The sequence below is a fragment of the Dermacentor variabilis genome, chromosome 5, assembly GCF_050947875.1.
Source record: "Dermacentor variabilis isolate Ectoservices chromosome 5, ASM5094787v1, whole genome shotgun sequence".
Classification (NCBI taxonomy): Eukaryota; Metazoa; Arthropoda; class Arachnida; order Ixodida; family Ixodidae; genus Dermacentor; species Dermacentor variabilis.
In genome coordinates, this window is record NC_134572.1 from 176,261,971 (window position 1) to 176,279,478 (window position 17,508).

Genomic DNA, 17,508 nt, shown 5'->3' on the forward strand with positions numbered 1-17,508 from the left:
CGACAAAATCAGCGGCAGCGGAATCAAGAGATCTGCTATCTTCCGGAGCGCGCCCGCCGCTCTTGGGGGTGGCCATTTTTCCTTTCTACTTTCATGATCGAGAAACTTGGAGCTCATTCAAAAAATCCCTGCCTGGCAGGAGGAAAAGCGAACTGCTTAGAAAAAAAAAGTGCTTCGCTTCCATCCAATTTTAGTGATTGTTACATAGGAAGCGATTAATAAAGGGTAAAGGAGACATCCACCCAATCGTAGCGATTGCTACGAAGGTTGCTTTTCTTTCGGGGAACCGTTCTGGGCTTCCTTTGTAACAATCCCTACGACTGCGTGGATGACTCATTTTCTCTTGTTAATTACTACTCTTCTTCCGAAGAACTAATACGTCAAAACTCTTACTTTTGCTTCGAGTTCTTGATAAGTTCGACTTCGCCCTGCCATCTGCTAGCCGCCTGGTTAGCTCAGATGGTAGAGCGGCTGCCCCGGAAGGGCAGTGGTCCCGGTCTGACCAGGACCAGTTTTTCTTCAACTGTGACGCTTTCCTTTCAAAGAACACGTGTCAGTTTCCTTTGTAGTGGTCGCCACGACTGGGTGAATGTCTCATTTTCCCATTACTAATTATTTCACTCCTCCTTGTGGGTTTCCGCATAACTATTACCTCATAGTTCCCCTCCTTCACGCCCGATGACGCAATGTGTCCATGAGCGGCGTGGAAGGTCTCGACAGCGGCGTTTCAAACTATCGATAGCGTGCTAACGATGCCGATTGAGCGCAGTAGGGAAAGAGTTCCAGAAATCAGACGTGCGGTTTCAGCAGAGCAGCCTCTCAGCGTAGCATGAGCAGCACGCCAAATTAATAAGCGTTTCGCCTTGTGCATGTGTGCCTGTGTGCCTGTCTTTCTTGTTTATTTTCGTAAATTTGGTTCATAAAGCATTTAAGTTGAACGAATAGCGCAGGGCTTTTTTGTTTTCATTTTGCCCGCCTTCAAGTAGTTTTTATGTCTTCTACGTAGAGGCAGGGAATAAAATTCTATCATTTGTCTTCTGCAAGTCGGCTTATTTTTCGCGAAGGTGTTCATAGAAAATAATGGACGGGCGGAGCAGCCCTTGCATGCGTTGTACAGAGTGCGCCCTTTTGACGAAGCACCGTTTGAGTCCGTAAGCGAGGAAAAGGGAGATGATTTTTTCTGTAGGTTGCGTGCGCTAGGTTCACGACTAGACCATCTGGAGCAGGCGATATACAGGGCGTTTCAGCTAACTTTAGCCAGAGTCCAAAAATATGCGGATGCATTCTAAGACGACGCGACCAAATACATGTTGCTCATTTTTGTATGTAGTGTGTCACGCTGTTTTTTGTATATTGCTTAATTCGATAATTAGTCTTGATTAATTAGCCATGTTCTGAAGTAACGTAGCAAGGAAAAAAATTCCAATTAGAAATTTGCAGAACGGTTTGCGAAACGTCCAAATAAACAGTTTCTGTATTTCTGTCTATTAAGTATCAGTGTTATTCAGCTTACTGCGGATGCCCGCGAAATGCAAAAAAAAAATGAAATACCACCACGTGACATACGCTCTTGCGCGTTGTGATTGCACTGCTCCCAAGCGTTCCGCGCACAAACGAACGTTGCATTTAGCCGGGTGTGCTGCCGCTGCGTTTGCTTATCGCTATCATGAACCGCCGCGAGGCAAGCACATCGCTGGCGTAAATTGCTCAGCCAACGCCTTAGTCCCTATCATGTCGCATTTTAAGCGGCAGCACGCCCTGCTGGATGCTATGTTCGTTTGTACGCGGACAATTTGGGAGCGCTGAATCACGCCGCACAAGCGGGTATATCACGTGGTGTTTTTGTATTCGTGTTCTTAAGCAGTAAGCTGAAGAACGCCAACATTTAATAAATAGAAAGTTAGAAACTATCTGATCGGATGTTTTGCAAAGCGCTCTGCAACTTCGTAATTGGAATTTTTTGGCCTAACTTCATTCCTTTAAAAGTTGTTCAATTCATCTTGACTATCTAATTAAACAAAATACAAAATATAGTGCGACAAACTACATACAAAAGTGAGCAACACGCGTTTGGTCGCATCGTATGAGAGTGCATCGGTACATCTTTAAATTCTGGCTAAAATTAGCTGAGACACCCTGTATAAGCATGTGAAGCGGGTGATGAAGAATAAAAGGTAACTCAAGAAAGGACAGAAGCACATAAACGTTGTAGTACGCAAGGTAGCCAAAGTAGAACCAAAGTTCAGCGTCGCCATTTCGGCCAGGCAATATTGGACGCTCTGATGCGAGCGCCGCGGCGAGGGCTGGCTACAAAGTGGGAAGTCAGCAGGAAGCCAACACCGTTACGCCGGAAAGTAATGACTGACACGTGGACGAGTGATGGTCCCGAAGGGGCTACCACTAAAGCGGCGCGGGCGGGAACTGTCAACAAGCCGAAGGATCGCTGTTGTAGGGGAGATGCAGTAAGAGGGGGAGAGAACACCGATCCTCCTGATAAGAGATAAAGTAGGTGCAGAGGAGCGAGCGTAGATCAGCGGGCACTTCCGGGAGAAAGCCATTAGGGCAGTGGTAGCGAAAGCGAAGCAACACATGTGGGACAGAATGAAGGAGCGGCACCTGGTGGCGCTAATGGGAGGAATAATTGATTTACTGCAGGGACGAGGGGAGGGAGTGGAGAAGAAAATAGTGAATGCATTAGCAAGATCTGGAATGATGCCGAGTACGCACCGCCGGCAGTGTGCATTGTTAGGAAATGAAATACCGGTTGTGAAATTGAAGTACATTGCTTACACTAAGGTCGAGAATCTGTATGCCAGCGAAATCAATGAATATTGTAGTCATCGACGTCAATTCATAGGTGCATCGAGCAGGATGTGATGGCGCCTTTGTGTGTTAGGGGATACATTTTAGCAAGTGGTAAGCTGTACCGGTGAGAGATCAAACCGCAGGTCGAGCTGTAGCTTTTTTTGGGTTGGTCGCAGGCATAAGGAAATATATATTAAGTACCGAAAGTAGTGACATGCCTACAACTAGCATAATCAAACGAACACGGAGGTGTGGAACGCTGCACAAATAATAAGCATTCAAGCAGTAAAACTTCTGGCATAAACCCGCAAGGTGGTCGCGAGCACGATAAACAGCTGGATATCCAAGCGTAGCTGAATAACGAAACTAACTGCGTGTACGTCTTGACCGAACTGCAACTACGAGGTTGGGACCAGCAGCTTGTTGCTGACAGTTTTGGAACTAGAAGGGGTGCACCGGAATAACTGGGTAAAAAAAACGGAGGCATAGCTATGCTAATTAGGGTAGGTAAGAAGGAGCCAATGGTAAAAAAGGCATGTAAAGAGCATTTGCAGATTAGTTCCACATGGGATGGGAAAAAGAAATGTGATTGGAGGTTGCTTGCTAATGAATCCGTTGCTACAAAAGAGATCAAAGCTGTGAATTCACTTACATTACAAACAAATCAGGCCAAGTGATCCTAGTAGGATATTTGAATGTGCACAGTGAAAGAAGATCTGGAGAGATGTACTAATTACAACGGTCCTTTACTGTGCTATCTGTACGAGGAATAGAATGCCGTAGTAGTTAACAAAGAAAACAAATCGCATGGACAGGGTGCGGTGTCGATGCGGAAATAGGTAGTTATGTATCCACTATGCCTTAGTCTGAGAAACGGTTCCGGGACTACTAGACAACATGATTATAAATGAACAAGCAAGAGGTATTCTGGGTAGAGAACATCAAGACAAAACCTCGACACTTTGGAGACACACCTAAGCAGGACAGACACAACAAGAGCACAGTGGGTAAAACTAACTGAAAAGCACATATCAACAAAGAGCAATAAGCACAGAGAATGAAACGAAGGTTGTTCCTACAGCAGACAGAGATAACCTCAGAGACAGGCTGATTGTGTATTGTATGGTTGAAGATTATCAATCAAATCAAACAGCGTAGACCGCTTCGCTAACATCGATTCCCACAGTCCGTAGTATGCACATATTTTTCTCTTTCCACCGCACGGGCCGCGCGGCTTCTGCCACGGATGTGCGCAGGGAAGCGCCTTCTGGTGTTGGTGCAAAGAACCCAGCAGCGTGTGCGTTGCACATCCTCTACTGTGATTGGTTGGCCTATTTGGTTGCAGAAGAGCCACGCCGCATGCTCTTCGCTTTCCACCGCGCGGGCAGCGCCCCTGCGGCCGCGGATGCGTGGAGGCGAGCGCGTTCTCGTGGTGGTGCAAGGAACCCAGCAGCGTGTGCGTTGCACGTACTCCATTGTGAATGGTTGGCCAATTTATTTGGAGAATAACTAGGCCGCATATTTTTCGCTTTACACCCCACGGGCAGCACCGCTACTGCCGCGGATGCGCGGAGGCGAATGCCACCTGTTGGTGGTGCAAGGAACCCAGCAGCGAGTGCATTACGTCCTCTAGTGTGACTGGTTGGGCTGTTTGGTTGGAGAATAGTCAGGCCGCATGTTTTTCAATTTCCATCGCACGGGCATCGCCACTGCTGCCGCGGATGCGTGGAGGCGAGCGTCTTCTGGTGGTGTGCAAGGAACCCAGCAGCGTGTGCGTTGCACGTCCTCTACTGCGATTGGTTGGCCTATTCGGTTGGAGAATAGCCAGGCCGCATTTTTCGCTTTCCACCGCACCGGTAGCGGCGTCGCTGCCGCGGATGGATAGAAGGGTGGATGGATGGATGGATGGATGGATGGATGTCTGTTAAGAGCGTCTCCTTTGGAACGAGGCGGTGATTAGCGCCACCAAGCTCTTGCTATTATACTGCCTAATGTTCTACCTAGGTTAAACAATAAAAAAAAACTATGAAATCCCAGAACCAAATTTTCTGATCCCCTATTGCGAACTGTGCTTTCGTGTGCCTCCGCCTTTTGTCGTTTCTATACTTTTCTTTCATCAATCCTCCAATCACCTCTTACTACCCTTATGAAAATGACTGTTGAAAAGTTGTTGGCATATTGTTGACGAATTGTTGACTCAATAGCCTTTCAACAATACCTCAACAATTATTGAAACCACAGGCAATAATTCAACAGTAAAGTTGTTGGGCAGTTCACAACAAAAAAGTCGTTGACTAAATTCTGTAGGTATATTGTTGAATAGTATTGAGTATTATTGAGCCATTGTTGAGCAGTTTTCAACAATAAAGTCATTGACTAAATCCTCTTGATATATTGTTGAATAGTATTGAGTATTATTGAGCCATTGTTGAGTAGTTTCCAACAATGAAGTCGTTGACTAAATTCTGTTGATATATTGTTGAATAGTATTGAGTATTATTGAGCCAATATTGAGTAGTTTTCAACAATAAAGTCGTTGACTAAATTCTCTTGACATATTGTCGAATAGTATTGACTATTGAACCATTGTTGAGTAGTTTCCAACAATAAAGTCGTTGACTAAATGCTGTTAACTTATTGTTGAATAAAATTGAGTCGCGAGCAATATTGAGTTTCGAAGTACATGTGAAACACACGCATATGTATGTGTGCGTCTTTTGCACATATATGTTGCTTTACTGATCACTTGATCACCATTGCATATATACAGGGTGTTGTTTCACGTTACTTGAACCATAGACGTATATACACGCGTTTCAGCTAACTTTACTCATAGTTTAAAAATATGCTGATGCACCATAAGACGATGCGACCAAATCCATGTTGCTCACTCTTGTACGTGTCACGCTATTCTTGTATTTTTCCTAAGTAGTTAATTAGTCAAGAAAATTAGCCATTCTGAAGGAACGAAGTTAGGCGAAAAATTCGAATTAGAAAGCTTTAGAGCACTTTGCAAAACGTCCTATTAGGCAATTTCTCACTTTCTATCTATTAAGTGTTAGTGTTTTTCAGCTTACTGCGGATGCCCGTGAAATACAAAAATATCACCTGACATATCCGCTTGCGCGCCGTGCTTGCAGCGCTCCCAAATGAGCATACCATCGAGCAGGGTGTGTTGCCGCTTAAAAGGCGACAGAGCAGTGACGAAGGCGTTGGCTGTGGTATTGACGCCAGCGACGTGCTTCCCTCGCTGCGGTTCATGATGGCGATAAGCAGACAGGTGTTCACACCGGTTAAATGGTATGTTTTCGTTTGTGCGCAGAAGGCTTAGGAGCAGTGCAATCACGACGCAGGCGGGCATATGTCACGTGGCGCTTTTTCTATTTCGCGAGCATCCGCAGTAAGCTGAAAAACAATACTTAACAGATAGAAAGACAGAAAGTGTTTATTCGGACGTGTTGCCAACAGCTCTGCAACTTTCTAATTGGAATTTCTTTCCTAACCTCCTTGCTTCAGAAGTTGCTTAATTATGCTTGACGAATTAGCTAATTAAGCAAAAATACACAAATAGTGCGACACGCTACATACCAAAGGGAGCAACATGCATTTAGTCGCGTCGTCATAGAGTTTATACACTCGGCCTAAAGTTAGCAGAAACACCCTGCACATATATATATATATATATATATATATATATATATATATATATATATATATATATATATATATATATATATATATATATATATATGCAGTTTGAGAAGACAAACGTCCCTACAAGCAGTGACAAAAAACCGATGATTGGACACATCCTGCATTTCCATCGGAGTCCATTATAAGGGGCCAGTGCCCTGGCTGTGTGTTAGGAAACGGCATTGCATGCCTCCATGTTAAATATGGTCAAGGTGGCGGAGAACGTTAACAAAATTCAAGTCTGGCGTTTGACGTGCCAAAACCACGCCTTGATTATGAGCCGCACCGTAGTAAGAAATGCCATATTTATTTTTGCCATCTGGGGTCCTTTAACCTGCACCGAACGCACAGTACACGGTCGTTTTTGCATTTCACCCCAATCGAAATGCAGCCGCCGCGGCCGGCATTAGATCCCAAGCACTCGGGTTAGTAGAGCAACACCTCAGCCACTATGCCACCACGGTGGGTGCGGCGGAGAAAGGAGTGAACATCGTTTTTACAGAGTGCATTTCGCTTACCCGTTAGCGCGCTATACAGAACGAAACGAAAAGCTTGGCCGATATGTACGACATGGTGCTCATATTTCACATGGAGGCCAAATTCTTTTCTGTGACCTAGACGGGGTGCTGGCGAATGTGTTCGGAGTCTGCTCGGCCACCAAGCACAATCTGCGCTGCTATACGTTCTCGGTGACAAATCGCACAGCGCAGGAGCACACGCACAAATGTTTAAAGAATGGGACGACAGACCGCCTGCAGTTTGCCATGACGTCGAAATAAGAAGCACAAACAGCGACGTTTCTGTACTTTTCTGGTCAATAGTTCAGTTCGTATGGTTGCGGCACGCATTACTTTTTTTTTAAATCCAAACGACAAAAACTGTGCGCGCACAAATTAGCGCGGCGTTTGTGACGTTTGAATTTGGCGCCTTTTCCCGCGCATTCCATTAGCTCCGGCCGGTGCACTGCGTTACTGCGCTAAAGAAAGTAGTTCATCAAAGAAGCGAAGCAAAAAACTTTTATACACTTGCAAATCGCAACAATTGTTCAGTAATAACATGAAATTACATAATTTGTTATCCAATAGTACAATTTATGATAATATAAGCGTGTATTTGTATGAGTGTACATGTATGATTGCGAGTTCGTGCACGCCGTTTGCGTGAGAGTTTGCTGCGTTTTCTGTGTTCTTTGTGTGCTTCGCTGTGACATCTTTGGAATATTCCTGCGTGTTGCTCGCTTTTTATGGACTTGTTGCCTCGAAGATCGCCATGATCGCCTCCGACTCAGCGACATCAAGGGTGAGTGAGTGTTTCGAATTCCCCTTGTTCGTCCATTGCGACGCGGTGAACGGAAGCGGGGAAATGATTTCAGCGCTTGTGCGTGTCTTCCGCGCGCCTCTTTTCTAGTTTTCATTCCTAGTACTATCCTTCCGTTGCGAGAATGGGTTGTACAGCACTAGATTTGTGGTAGATAACGTGGAGTTTTGTCCTGGTTTAACTTTACACTCCGCTTGTGGTGGCGTAAGGCAGCTATGTGGTGCCACCTAAAACAGGGCATGTTGTACGCCATGATTTCTGATACGGTGTTCGAGCACCGATTGAGTTAGCCTTATTAATGAGCGCAAAACAATGCGACGCGAAACCATCCGATCTGTACTGTAATCGAAGATATTTCGTTTGCGCCACGCTAGTACAAGGCGTGTGAGCGAGCTTTCAGCAAAAGGGGGGGGGGGGATGCGGTGGGATTGGCGAAAGTGTATTCTGTTGCGCTGTTCCCTTCAGGATCGAGTGACTCCGCGGTGCTTCAAGGCCACTATCTGACACGCCGTGCGGCCGATGTTCGCGCGATCGGAAAACACAGAGGAGGCTGTCGCGCAATAATAATAAAGAATTTCAAGGGTGTACATGCGATACGTGAGATACAATAGGGGTGATGCCACAGAGTGCTGCGAAATCATCGAGTTATACGCCTTGCCAACCGCGTGTGTTTTGTTTTCCCCCAGGTCGCACGCATTCAACTTTCTTTTATCATCTTCTCCGTTCGATGCCATCGAGTGCTTCGCCCAAACGGCTTCGCGTAGGCGCTCTTTGCATTCACGGAAAGGCAGATTTCATGGCACTCCAGGTCCTACAATATTCAAAATAATGTAATTTCGTGAAATTGCAGCTTTTCGCACTTCAGTAACTGATTTAACAATAGTTTTAAAATCAGTAAAGGAACGAGATGCCTGGCATATCTGCGTTATCGTCCCACTGTGTTTCGAGGCGGCATGTATACGTTATCGGCAACATAAACATCAATAATTAGCATTGTTTCTTGTGACCATAGAAGTAGCTAGTTATGTCGAAAAGCTATTTTTGCTTTGAATCAGAGCACTATAGAGTGAACAGATTGAAAGGGGAGCGCATCGTTGTGAACTAAATCACGACGCTTTGCCACAAGCTTGGAATAATGCTTTGTCGAAAGAGCAGTTCTGTGAAATTCTTTCTTTGAGAGTAAGCAAAACTTCAGTAGCATCAGGTAGACGGGGAGTAAAAGAATGTTACACTGGTTTTATATGAAGGAGCTGCCTCTAATATGTGGCCATCACAGTTAAGTAGATGCGTGGAAATAATGTTTAAAGTAACTAGAGGAATGTGAACTAGATTTTTTGACAAGGTCACACTGCCATTGGCAAGAGCGGCCACACTTTAGTGTATTCAATGACTAGTCATTTGTATCCGTCCATTTATGTCAGCCTAATGGTCCATGTAGCTCTTTTGATTGTCGCTTTTGCTGCATCGTGGCTTCACGTTTTAATAGTGACATCTTTTTTCAGATTCAAAATGAGCTGGGAGAGGCCCCAGCTGGAACGGTAAAAGTGAATTCTTTGGCCATCCATTCTGTAGCGTCACGATGATGAAATACAGTGATACCGTGAAAATGTATTGCAGGAAGCAGAAAAAACAACAACATTGCTGATGCAACTGCAACGCATTTGCTCCAGTGATCAATTGGTGCAGAGTGCCTTCATTAGGAGACATGGTGCCTTTAAGCACTCAGCTTAAAGACTTTGCAACTGCACCGGGACTGGGAGTGAATTTCAGTGCCACTTGTGAACATATTAAACGCAGAATGTGCCTTTTTCAGTGTATATGCCTGATATGAGAGGGCCTTTCAGAAACTTAGTGTGGACATTACTGGTCTGCATGAGTGCACATCTTTCTAGTTTTACCAGAACGAAGGTATTATGACCTATTTCATACAGCAGTGCACAGCTAGAGGTATCAAACCAGAACAGCAGCACCCTTTGAGAAAGTTGGCTGAAAAGCGAGCAGTGAGCGGGGCTTTCTACATTTCAAGGGCCAAATTCCAAAAATATTGATGTCGAGCTGGACGGTGTGAAGTGCCGGTCACCACATGCTGTAGCCAGCATGGCATTTTTAAGCTCCTTGGCATTATGTCTCGTTAAGATACAGAGATTGCATCACTGCTCATAAAGAAATTGGAAATTGGGAGGTTGAGGGGAAGTGGAAGGGCTCCCCTCTGGAGCAGCCAGTGCATGCCCTTTGCTATACTGATAATCCTACCTTAATAAGAACCAGTGATGCATGTTAACCTATTACGCAGCCAAGTGCATTCCTTGTTTTGTATTAAGGGGACACTAATGACACCTTAAATGAATTCAAAATAAAGCATCATCTTAAATAACTACTTCTGTAACTTTCTTGGTAGTTGTTTGATTATTAGAGATAATAAAGCTCAAAGTTCAATTTTCTGAGTATCGTCCCAAAATCTTTGTGCTGACACCTCATTGTCACATCATGGATTCCAAGTATTTTTTCAAACTTGGGCTGTATTGGTTCTGTAAAAGTTCTTGGCGCTTTTTATTTTGGGTTTTTGGAATACGATGAAGAACACCTTTATTTGTAAAAAAAATTGCTACACCTCAACAGACATCATCAAAATCCATGACGTCACAGCAAGCGGGTGTGGTAACTTCAAAGCAGCACTGCCACCAATCTTTCCTCTTGCTGCTTTTACAGTTTACTCAGCCTCTTGTCACGGTATGAGTGAATCTCTTGAATTGTAGGAAGGTCAGGTACAGATACATCTAAAATAATTTTTCTCTTTAGTGCTTTCATGCCGTAGTTGCTTAGGGGTGTTGGCACAGCTCCGCTAAGCACGAGGTCACAGGATCAAACAACCGCATTTTGATGGAGGTGAAATACAAAACTGCCCAGGTACCTTGCAGCCTGATTTGGTAAAAATTAGTCCAGAGTTCCCCACTAAGGCGTGCCTAAACATCAGATTGTCGTTTTGGCACTTAAAACGCCAGAATTTAATTAATTTAATTTTGCTTTAGTGCTCCTTTAAGCTGTAGAATTCATGATCTTTGCAAAAACTCATGCTCAAAGTATTCTCCATAAAGATTAAATAAACAGTAGATATAAGTGTCTATTTATATTTTGAATTGTGGTGATACGTGATGACTATTAGAACGGTGGTACAACGAGACAGACAGAATTGTAATACAATGTATGACGGCACGATGATGCACATCGAGGAAATGACTGAGTCTCCCTAGAGGTCCCTGACATGGACATCAACTGACTGTCCACAAACTTCTGAGTTCACTCCGTGATCTTGTGCACCCTGTGCTTTGCGAGTCGATTAATTTAATTGAGGTGGTGGTTGGCACATACTGTCCTTGCAGCTTATGTACATTTCATACAGTGGAGTGGAATCTCACATATTGCTTCTGCAGCACAGCAAGCTAACGTGACGTGTAGTGGTAATCTTAGTAATGATCGACAATCATGTCCCTCTTTGAGCTCCTAATGCTGCTTGCCAACACAAGCAGCAGCAGTTGCCCAAGATAGCGGGAAGGAGATTCATTGAAAAGTGGCATATGCTCAGGGTCGCATACCCAGTCACCCAAGCTGTTCCAACGGTTGATTTTGAACTCTTCCCTCAACATAGCCCAATCTCCCCATTAGACCATGGACTACCTATTGACACAAATGGATGGGAAAATAGAGACAAACATCTGAAAATATGAAGTATCCTAAGTATGGTAATCACAATAAATAGTACTAGATGTGCATTAGCGCAAGCTCTTGGGCCAGTTGGTGCATGATAAACTTGAAAAAGGGGGGTACCAGCAAAACAAAGGACGCGCACACACGTAAAAGGCGTTAGACAGGGACGGACGCTGGTCCGTCCCAACGTCCGTCCGTGTCTGCTGGTCCGTCCCAACGTCCGTCCGTGTCTAATGCCGTTTCCTTGTGTGCGTGTCATTTGTGTTTCGCTGGTACTCCCGTTTTTCAAGTACTAGATGTTTGGATACTTTGGTTTATTATTATTTGTGCTGGATTGTTTTTCTGAAACATGTGGCGTCCAGACAGCATAAGAAGCTTGTAAGAAGTCAAGTTTAGCAATCTAGATTTGCAACAGGTACTTTCGTAATTTATTTGCAGTAGGGCTGTTGTGTGAATGTGCTTGAAAGGCTTAAAACTGTTTTGCTAACATTTACTTAAACATGCAGGTTCACATAGGTTGAAGGAGTGCACATTGAGAAGGTTATCCTGGCGCAGCTTGCCATGGCCTGCCATGGTGGACCAGGAAAGTTTGCAAGGGCCTTGCTTCACCATGTGTTCACAGAGGAGGAGCTCATGGGCCATTTGGGCTTTGGAAATAACACCAAGGGGCAAAAAAAGGCTCTTGACCCCACCAGGGTCAGTGCTGTTATAGGCAAGTACCATATATCCTTTCTGGTTGCATTTTTACATTCACATTTTTTTCTAAAATTATGAACTTGCCATTGGCATAACAAACGACTTTCAAGTAGCCCGTGTGTGCAGTTGTGTGCGACAATCGCCTACTATTTGGAATGACTGTTCATACGATCTTAAGTGCGTAATGCCGCCATACTCGAATGCTTCTAAAATTTAATAGCTGCCTTCACTGCTGAAAGTTTTTAGTGGCTCCACCACATAAAATGAGCTGCATTTGCGCATTAGCAGTGTTACTTGGCTGTCATTGCAAGGAATAGTTGTCTGTGAAGCACGCTCCAAATCTATTGGCATGGAGGACATGTTTAGTTAGCCTGAAAATGTTATTCTAATACGCGAATTGCGGAGAAGGTATGCTCAAGTGTGGTTACTGCTCAGCTCGAGCAGGAGCATGTTCACCAAATTGCAGAAGTCAAAACAGCTCTCCAGGTTCTGAGATGTGAAACAGTAGTTTCACCAATTTTAACTGACCACATCGAATTAAGGTTGCTCCTATATTGAAGGAGGTCCATGTGATGCCAGACAGCAACCTTTTAGCACAGGGAACCTGAGTGGTGTGGCAATTTTCTTTTGGTTGTTTCAATCAAAGAAACAACAGGGACAGAGTTGCAAGCATTGCTGTCAACAGTACTACGTTTAGTGGGCGCTTACTCATTCTAAGCACTTAACCTATGACTCGTATTTATTAATGCACACTTTATCACTTTGTATTCTAAGATATGAAAAAAATATTTATGTGGCTTTTCCCTATATACTTCAATAAATTGAGAATAGGATCTTGGGGCCTAATGTATAAAGCTTCTTACAGACCATCGGACATGTCCACTACTCCCATTCTGAAATTGTTAGAATTGATTCCTGCTTCCTTACTTCACCTACCTGTTAACAGGGTTATTATGAACCATTGCCAAGTAGATTATGGGCTTAAATTAATCAAAAAGGTGAATGGGCTTTTCTGTCGCTCTTGTTTAGCCCGTTGAGGATCACATTTTGGGGAGAAATATGCCTCTCTATTTTAGGAGTTATATATTTTTTGTGGTGTGCAAATGCTCAAAACTTTCGAATTGAATAGTATCCTATTCAATTTAGTCTTTGAGTGGTCACTATTTGTAAATGCGAGTATTCTAATATTTCGAAACACCAATAAAACATGAAATTTGAGCCAAAGTACGGTAAATTTTCACCTCCAATAACATAGTGTAGACATAAAACGTAAGAACTTGTAATAGCAGACCAGGCTACGTTACTTCAGTAGCTGTACTTTAGAGGCTTTACAGCAATCATTTATGCTTACTGAAGAGTCCTGTGCATGTGAAGAAACTTTCTGCTGCTCTATTTGTGCTTTTAATAAACAGCTTTTCATAACATAACAATGACAGAAACTTGCTAACTTTAATAATACTAGGATGTGAGCCTCATCTTACATTAATTGTGATATCAGTTGTTCATTATTCAGAAGCTATCCATTATTTGATTTGCTTCTAGCATTTTTCGGTTCAGCCTCAAAAATCACTTTTCGCGCACCCTTAATATTTTTATTGCAGATTTAAGTTCTTCAGAGTGACATTCCGAGAAAATAAACTGGTAAATAATATTTTTAAATAACAATAAAGTGGCAATACCATTTCAGTATTTGCAGTTTTACATGTTTTATTTTTTTATGCAGGATAAAGCAGCATAATTTTTTTGTGTAATGAAACTTACAAAAAACTTGTGGCAACACTCTCAAATTACTGCAATGACAGACACCAAGGAGCTAGGTGAAAAATCAGTTTTGGAGAAACCCAAGGAGTGACAGCACTATAAGAATATTTTCTAGAAGTCTCAGAAGGTTGCAGCACCTCCTGTGGGATGCTAGGCAACACTTTATTCTGAAAAGGCAAATTTTTTTCAGAGCGTTGCATCACAGCCACAGATGCACGGCAGTGAACCCTAAAAGGGTTAAAGAAGTCAGTCCTATGGCATATGGCTCTTAAAAGACGGCATTTCTTCGTCTCTGTCACATTCTGCATGTGTCATGCTAAGCAGCTTGGTGCACTACACGGAATCCTCATTATAACAGTAATTCAGTCGTCGAAGCAGAAAACATACTTCACTGTAAGCAGTGTCTTCTTTAATGTAGAAAGTCTTAAGTCATTGTAAGGCGAGAAGTACATTCCGATTGCATGTGAACTCAGGAAACCTAACATCAAATGAAGCTACACTCAGTTGTAGTGACATGACAGTATTCTATTTGGAGCATGGAAAAGCACAGTGAAGTGCAGCAAATTTTAATTAATGAAAGTTATAAGAAATAATTTTAGTTGTCAGTTCAGGTTTATTTATGAACGACATGAATTTGTTTCACCATTTCGTTTCTCAGCAAGCAAAGCTCACATCTTTGATATTGAGGATATTCATAAAGTTATTTTGCTACAGTGTTTTGTTCCTCTTTGCCCTTTCCTACATTTGACACTTAGTGGAGTCCTGTGCCGCACTGAATAAATTTAAATGGTCATGCTGTAAAGCTATACCCGTGGAAAGTTGGAATAAAGCAACACAAATACATAAATCAATTTCGTTATAACGAGGGCAGATTGCATGCCATTCTTTTGCATGTGGAAGTTGCTTTTTAAAACTTGTTCTGGCTTCTTGTTTTTGCAGGCTTCACGTGTCGCAAATTGCCTGGTACCAACATGCCCTATGTAAAGAACTGTGGCCTCGCTTCTCGCATGGGACCAATAACCTCTCAAGAGCCCAAGTTGGACAGCTCAAATCAAAACACAAGTGTTGTGCTTTTGTAACTCTCGACATTTTTATGTTCTGTGTTAGTCTGCTGAAGGGCCCAATTTGGATTTCACAAATGAGCTTACAAATGTTGTGCCTTTCTATGCCTTCGCATTTTTATGTTAATTTTATTTATGTTAATTATGCTAGTCTCCTGAGAAGTCCACATTGGATTGCTCAATCCAGAATACAAGTGCTGTGCTTTGTTATAGTTCACTACATTTTTATGTTAGTTTTTGATATGGTTCTAGTAAGGAAAGTCTTTCCTTATTAATATATTTTTTAAGTATCTTAAGCCATTTCATGCCAAACCACCCAATTTTGTCAAGAACTGTTCCATTATGGCAAACCATTTCAAGTTTGCTTGATTTTGAGTAGGTACGAGAAAATTTGCTTTCGTACATACACTTGAGTCATTCCAGGGCAACCAACCAAAGTTTTTTTGACCATCACAGATATAGTTGAAGCTCCAAACTCTTGCTCCCCATTTATTTTCCTTCGGAAAAAATTTTTTGAACTTTGGCAAAAATTTATTGTTCTTGCCCAGCTAAGCTAGAAGGCACTGATACACGTTTCTTCTGAAAGGGAAATTGTATGATCCAAATATTCAGATGGTGTTCATGTCAAGAGACTGAAGTGGTGTGAGTGCCAAAATTTGCAAAGTTTGAATTTTCTTCTAACGTAGGGAAATACAGAAGGCACAAAATAAATATAAAATCAGACTGGTTGACTTGGGATAGCTGCAAAATATTTCAAGCCTTGGAGGTTCAGTTGATCAGCTAGAAAACTGTAAAGTTCAAATTTTTTGCAAAAAGCTTCGTGTTGAAGGTAAAAAATTAGCTTTGGTGGTTGGCACAAAAGTATATGTCGCCCATCGTTACACAGCCCTACATGTCTGCTATACATGTGACAAGTAACAAAAAGGTATTATTCTTTAAGTGCGATAAATTATTTTTCATAATCTTCATTTGTGGATCACACATACAGCATAAATATAGCATAAATATATGAAGCCATGTCATCTAGTAAGGAAATATTGTTAATATAATTAGCCACATGAACTATTCAACAAACTGACTGCCTTTTTTATCATTGCGAAGGCAGGTGACGTCAAGCGCTGCAGCTGCAGTCTCAATTCGTATTTTTTTAACATGAACGCAAGAAGTGGTTGCCAATGGTGTCTGACCACATCAGACTAAACATGGCACATATGACTTTTATAGATGAGCATGTTCCGGCTCTGAAACAGTGGTAGCAAACAACACCACAAGAATTCGTTCGTACTCATGTAGGTTTTAAGTCCTAATTATGAAGGTGTTTTCTACTTGCATCATCATTGGGCTTCAGGGAGCAGGGCACAAAGTGTCCTGCTCCCTGTATGTTGCATTGCACTGCGACATGCCCTTTAAAATGCTTTGTATAAACAATATCAGCGCTCTTTCTGGATTTACTGTCTACATAATAGCTGATATTTCTTTTTGTAAACTGCACGAACCATATCTTTTAGCACTGCAGGATTCCCTCACGTATTTAATACGTACGATGTCTGTTAGAAAAGTATTTGACCTTTTTTTGCGAACGCCTGATGAATATGTAACAAGTGCGTTTTCATCAGCCGCCCTTGAACCTTTGAGCGCATGCATGAATTTTTTCCTGCCTGCCAATAGCGTGGCTTGCTGGGACGCAGCATTTGAATGAGGTAGTACACAGTGCTCTCGTCGGTTTTTTATTGCAAGGAAAATGGCGGAGTGACTGGAGCAGTGCTACTGCATCAAATTTTGCCAGAAACTGGGCGACAGCCAAGTGGAAACCATTCCGAAGATTCAGACTGCTTTTGGTGACTATGCTATGAGCAGCACACAGATTAAGGAGTGGTACAACCAGTTTAAAGACGGCCACGCATCGGTGGAGAGCGAGCCACGCTCCAGTCGGCCATCAACATGCCGAAATAACCAGGTCATTGCCGAAGTGAACCCCGTGGTGATGCGGGACTGTCGTGTGACTATCCAAGGAATTGTGGAAGAGGTGGGCATCGGCACATTTTATCCACATTCCATTATCACTGACGATTTGGCCATGAAGAGAGTTGCACCGAAATTCGTTCCCAAGCTGCTCATGGTGGAGCTAAAGCAACTTTGTGTTGAAGTCTCACAGACATGCTGGATTCCACAAACAGTGACCCCAACTTCATGAACACCATAATCACTGGTGACAAGTCTTGGGGGTATGTTTACGACCTGGAAACCAAATCCCAGTCATTACAGTGGAAGCATTCCACGTCACCAACCAAAGACCGCTAAGTGCGCATCAATTTTAAAGTGTTGCTGACTGCTTTCTTTGACTCCCGCAGTGGTACACCACGGGTACGCACCACAGGGTCAAACAATCACTAAAGACTACTACAGGGATGTCCTCCATGGTCTATGTGATGCTGTGTGGCGCAAGATACCGAAGTTGCCAACAGGAAAT

The 17,508-nt window shown here is 43.0% G+C and overlaps 1 long non-coding RNA gene across 1 annotated transcript; it reads left to right on the forward strand.

Annotated features, from left to right (window-relative positions):
* Positions 1-7,670: 7,670 nt before the first annotated feature.
* On the forward strand, positions 7,671-12,250 carry LOC142582042 (uncharacterized). Its single transcript, XR_012828368.1, has 3 exons — positions 7,671-7,797; positions 9,318-9,353; positions 12,027-12,250. It is a non-coding gene; the product is annotated as an uncharacterized LOC142582042 (long non-coding RNA).
* Positions 12,251-17,508: the final 5,258 nt, after the last annotated feature.